This window comes from Rattus norvegicus, chromosome 13 (genome assembly GCF_021556685.1).
Source record: "Rattus norvegicus strain SHRSP/BbbUtx chromosome 13, alternate assembly SHRSP_T2T, whole genome shotgun sequence".
In the NCBI taxonomy this organism is placed as follows: domain Eukaryota; kingdom Metazoa; phylum Chordata; class Mammalia; order Rodentia; family Muridae; genus Rattus; species Rattus norvegicus.
Window position 1 is genome coordinate 33513394 of NC_141546.1, and position 6000 is coordinate 33519393.

General features: G+C 45.2%; 1 long non-coding RNA gene across 2 annotated transcripts; it reads right to left on the reverse strand.

Moving 5' to 3' along the window:
* Positions 1-1984: 1984 nt before the first annotated feature.
* Positions 1985-5288, reverse strand: LOC134481551 (uncharacterized). 2 transcript variants are annotated; one of them, XR_015635858.1, is made up of 2 exons: positions 5073-5288; positions 1985-3266 (listed from the first exon to the last, which is right to left on the reverse strand). It is a non-coding gene; the product is annotated as an uncharacterized LOC134481551 (long non-coding RNA). The 2 variants fall into 2 exon arrangements; XR_015635859.1 differs by having other exon boundaries at positions 1985-3278.
* Positions 5289-6000: the final 712 nt, after the last annotated feature.

Consider the following 6000-nt stretch of genomic DNA (forward strand, 5'->3'; position numbering starts at 1 on the left):
CTGTTTTTTTTTTTTTCCTGTCAGGTGGCCCATGGAGTAGTGCCCATAATTTAGTCTGGTTTCTGCATTTTGTTTTCTTTTCTGGTCTGTTTCGTCTAAATGATGGGTCAGCTTGTCCCACATATCTAAAAACTTATTTTTTATTTTTATAGTTGAGGGCCTTGGGCTTGTACAATTCCCTTTCGGGGAGGGGGTCTTTCATTCCCCCATTTTCTTTTTTTGTCCTTGAGTGGAATCTTCCACTCAACTTGGTTAAGGTACCTCTGTTTTTTTTTGTTGTTGTTGTTGTTGTTTTACCATCTGATACTGTTGTCTCAGCACAAAAGTTTGAATGACTGAAAGACTATATCTCTTATTATTATTGTCTGATCTGTATAGAAACAACATTCTTCTTTTAGTGTAGCACACAGACTCTTTCTTTAAGGAATATCAGGTCTAATCTTCTCTTATTTTGAAGGACTACCTCTGAGAGGGAGGTTAGGTGTTCTTGGAGGCCAGCTAAAAAGTCTTTTTTTAATCTTTTCATATCTGAGTCAATGGCAGTTTTGAATTCTCTATAAGCCTTGCATTGTAGGGCAACAGCAGATGTCCTTGTGCTGCCCTTGTAGCACCTAGATAGCCTTAAATAATTCTCAACTCTCTTTTGTGTCTTATTAAGTCTTTAGCATCAGGATTCTAACCTGGACACTATCTGAACCTATACACCAAGGTCTTTTAGAACTTCTAAACTTATATAGATTGTGATCCCTGAGGCACAGTCCCAAGAAGTGTTAGGAGTACTAACATATGTAATGTTACATCATTTGCAATAAAAATCAAGCCTATCCTTACACCTATTCCGAGGGAACCCAGGGCAAACAGGCAAACATGAAATTCTTGTTTCTAAAACACACTCCTCAAGTGAGCATTATAGCAACCTCCCAATCACTTAAGTCTAGGGAGCTTTTTGAAGATCTGAGTGTCCCTCTAGGTCCCAGCTCTCAGCCCCAACAGCTAGTACGCTGCTGGTGAGGGCTGAGAATTGACGGCTGTCAGGGTGGTCAGCAGCACCAGGTACGGTCCTTTCCAGCGAGGCTCGAGTGTCTGGGCTCCGTGTCATTGTATGTAGCTGTAGTCTCTAACCTGGAACTGATGAGATGTCTCAGGGGTCCCCGGGGCATAGGCTGCTGCCAGCTGTGAGCAGATTTCTTTCTGTATCACCTGTAGGTCTTTTAGCCTGGCATATAAATCATTATTACTATGACATGTTGGTTCAGTAACATCATCTAATACAGTCAGGGGAGCTGAGGCCCCATATGCTCTGAAGAGAGCAAGAGGGAAGGAGTGTCACCCAGTCTACGCCAGTCTCCATGGTCAATTTGGTCAGGGTTTCTTTTAGAGTCTTATTTATTCTCTCTATCTGTCCTGAACTTTGAGGTCTGTAAATATAACGTAATTTTCAATCAACCTCTAAATACTTGGCCACACCCTGGCTTACCTTGGCAACGAAAGTAGGGCTGTTGTCTGACCAGATTACCTTGGGCATTCCAAATCAGGAGAAGATTTCTTCTAGTATCTTCTTGATGACTATTGAGGCCGTCTCTTGCTTGGTGGGGAAAGCTTCTACCTATTCCTGAAAAGATATCTATAAACACTGGGAGACATTTATAACCATATTTTCCTGGTTTTATCTCTGTGAAGTCCACTTCTCAGTAGTATCCAGGCCGTTCCCCACGGAGCCTCCTACCACAGTCAACTTTTCTGAAAACAGTTACCTTTTGGCATGGTATACATCACTGTACTATCTGTTCCACGAGATACTTGAGACCTGTAACATAATATTTAGTTTTTGAAAACGTCTGGATGAGTTTGCTTACCCCTAAGTGAGTCCATTGATGTATTTGTTTTACCATGGCCTCTGCCTGTAAAAATTGTAGCAGGATCTTCTTTCTCGTTGAGGTGTACCAGAGTCTCTTCTTCGGCCTGGCTGGGTCATGGAGGGCCCTTCTTTTCTTTTTTTTTTTTTTTTTTTTTTTTTTCTTGCCCTCAGATGTCAGCAGGCCCCTCTGCTGATGGGCTGTAGCAAAGGCATACGTGCTGTCTACATAGATGTTAAGTCTCCTTCTCGGCTCAAGGGCTTTGGTGAGGGGAGCAAGCTCTACTCTCTGAGTAGTGGTGCCTTCTGGTAGGGCCTGAACCCATATGACTCTGTTTCCATCAACCACTGTTGCCCCAGCCCATCTTTTTTCTTCTCTAAGAAGCTGCTCCCATCTATGAGCCAGATGGCATCTACCCCCTTTGGTGGCTGGTCAGTCAGATCTTTATGCCACTCCTGTGCTTTAGTGAGCTCCTGCTGACAGTCATGAAGGGGGGTGTCTAGGTCGGGGTCCGGGAGCAGGGTTGCAGGGTTTAGACTCGTAGGGGCAGTCTGGAATCACAAGGAACAAGTGGGATACCCGGCCCACGCCAAGGTCCACCGTTCTTCGGGTAGTCCATGAGTATCATTTGTTGTCGGTAGTCCCCTGTACTCAAGGTCTTTTGCTGGACACTAGCCCATTTGGGCGTAGGAGCACAGAGTGTTGGGCCCCCGTATTCACAAAACAACTGGGCAGGCTTCCCTTCTATCTTTGCGCATAGCCAGCACTCTAGAACCAAGAGGCTTGCCTCCCGGGTTGCTGGAGAGGCCCTTCTTGTTCTTCCTGGGGCAGTCCCTCACCCAATGTCCTTTTTCCTTGCGATAGGCACACTGATCTTTAGCTAGGAATTCTCTTCTGTTGCCAGGTACTGTCTTCCTAGGTTCCCTAATTACTGTGGCCAGTATATATTCCTCTCCTGTCTTCTATCCCTCTTTAGCTCTCCAACTTCTTCTTTTTGTCTCTTTTCTTTCTTAGCTTCCTGCTCTTTTTACCTTCTTTCCTCTTTCTCTTCCTCAGTCGCTCTCATATCTTCTGCATCTTCCTCTACAGCTATTAGATGCTGTCCACTTATGTAACTACACTTCAACTTTACTTTCTCTGTAACTTACACTAACTCTCAGCAACTTAGCTTAACCCTTTAAATTTCTGTAACTTTCTCTCTTTATATCTTTTCCTTATCTTAGCCAGATTGGTGGGGCATTTTCCAGCCCCTCAGAGACCCACCCTTGGAGCCTGGTGGCAGACCTGGAGCACTCCCTACCTTCAGGGGTATTCAAGTCAACAGTCAGGAGTGAGGGTCTTCCATCCATGTCTGGAACATTCTTTCTGGCCTCTAGTAGGATTCCGTCTTTCCTCAGTGGTGAAGAAGACCTGTAACAGTTACTAACAAGCATCTCAGATGGGATGGTGGGAAAACAAGAGAATCTAGAGAATAGAGGTCCACTGAAGAGGCCAAATAGCATTTAGTCACACAGCTAAACCAGGAGGACTTTTGGGGACAAAAAGGCCATTGTAAAAATAAGCACAAGCTTTGTGTCTGTGAAACAGAACGGCAAGCAGAGAGGGAGCTGATCTGTTACCGACTATCTCTCTGGACTTAAGAACTAATAACAAAAGGATGGAGAGATGGTTAGGACCTGGGTGCCAGATGCCAAGTGGCTGACAAAAGAATTGTAACCAGTTCACCTGGGACTTTCAGGACCTCAGTAGCAGCCCTTTACTAAACTGTCTCAGTGGGCTAAAGGCCCATGGAAAAGAAAACATTAATCCTGACCTTGGCCACAGCCAAAGCCTGAATTCTAAATTTTGACTGGCAAAACAAAGTTCTTCACAGTTTGTTGTAGATTCCCTCCGAAACTATCTCAGGGGCTTCTCTGTCCCCCAACCTGGGGCATTTTGACCACAGGGGCAGGAACTGGCTGCTGTGGAGAAAGGATCAAAGGCACTCTCCATGTCAATGATGACTAACAGGGAAGGTTACTTAATGTTGGAGATCAACTCCTCTCTTGGAATAGGGCCAGCAGATAAGGCAGGCTCCCTTAAAGAACTTCTCTTAATGGACGCTCTCTTTCTGTGAGCAAGTGTTGAAGGTCTGGCCACTGAAGGCAGCAACTGGAATTATATATTATTTCAGGGCCAAAAGTCTCATAAAAACAACCACTAACTCTACGCTATCTTCTTGTTGTCAAAGCCGGCCGGCCTCATCACCTTGAAACTCTTCTTACGCTGACTTGGCCAGAGCTGCGCCACTGCCCACGCGCAGCCTGCAGCTTGCTAGCAGGCCTGCATCCTTGTCACCCTCAGCCCCTACATTTTCCTACTCTGTGTTGTCCCTTCCTTAGAAGCTGTGAATGTTTAAGCAACAGGGAGAATTTTTCTTCAGGATCTAAGGTAAAGCTTTCAGGCTCTTGTTAATGCTTGCTTCAGACAGGGTCACTCACTCCTGGAGTTCTTCATACACAACGGTTAACAGCAGCTGGGCTGGACAAGGGGAGCAAAGGGAGGGGCATCTCTCCTTGGGGAGGAGGCTCAAGAGAGAAAGATAAAACAATTTTTCTCAAGCAAATTATTTCCAAGTTAAGCACCAAGAGGACCAAGTAAAACTCCTTGACAAACAAAGCAAACAGTTTCATGATTTTAAACACAGTCGTCAGTCCAAGATTTTAAACACAGTCATCTATCCAAAGTCCAAAAAATGAAACAAAAGTCAAAAAGACACTCGACAATACCACAGAAAACAAACCAGACAAACAAAACCAAGACAAAGCATCCTATAACCAATTTCCACAGATGTTCAAAGAAAATTAGGACACAAAGAAGACAAACAATTTCAACAGTCAGACAGACAGACGCACCACGCGGCTTCGGTGTCAAACTGAAACCAAAAATTCAGACAGAGGCGACGAGGGTCCGGATCCTTCAGTGGATCTGGCTCTCTCCTCTCTCCTCCAACCCAAAACCACGTATCCTTCCGATACAGGCTGAGCCCCGAAAAACCGGGCTCCAAACACCCTTGGAACGTCTTCCAGGGCTGCGGGGGAGAAGTTCGAGCTCGTCAGCTCCTTCTCTGGCCCGCCCAAATACAAACGGTATAGACCCAAGCCAAGTAACTAAGCATTTACAGAACAAGTCACAAAGCAAGACAAGACAGGACAAGACAAACACTGGCCAGCTTACCTCCCGGTGGGTGGTCGGTGGTCTCTAGGCAGAGGATCTCCGATCCCGGACGAGCCCCCATATGTAAGACTCTCAGAGAGAATCTTCCCTCAGGAGGGAGATCTTCAAGCCCCAATGACCAGTCCGAGTCCACCGGCTGTAATCTGTAAGAGGATTTTTATTGATCAGGATACACAGGTATCTGTGGGCGTCCCAGTCAATTTGGAAGACTGGTGCGCCTAGCAGAACCAGGGACGGGTTTTTATAGGGCATTGGGGAGCAGAAGCAGGCTTACAGAAGCAGATGCATGGTTACAGGGATGTGATTGGTGGAGTAAATGAGGCATACGTGTATGTTACTTATTTTGGCTATAATCATAACAGTGAGTTAGCAAAAAGTACATGGTGGTCAGGGCTTCCGGGGGCTCAGGGACTGTTTTTTTTTCCTGTCAGGTGGCCCATGGAGTAGTGCCCATAATTTAGTCTGGTTTCTGCATTTTGTTTTCTTTTCTGGTCTGTTTCGTCTAAATGATGGGTCAGCTTGTCCCACATATCTAAAAACTTATTTTTTATTTTTATAGTTGAGGGCCTTGGGCTTGTACAATTCCCTTTCTGGGAGGGGGTTTTTCACCAGGATATCATGGACAAAATCACCTGGAGCCACTCTGGAGGGACCATTTGGCTATCTGAAAACCTAACATGGTTCAAAGGACCTAATATTTTCTTCTATGGTCTTTATTTTCTTATGCCTATAAACCTCCACAACTCAATGAAAACAGAGCTTGAAAATCTTAGCCAGCATTAAGAGGGAACCACTAGTAAACACAAGACTAGTGGATTCCTTAGAGGCTCACAAAGGGCAATGGTTGAGCTTCAATGATCTCAGATGGGGAGTTTTTGGGCTCTTGGGAAACTCAACACACAGGCAGAGAAGCAAAACTGGAAAGGGC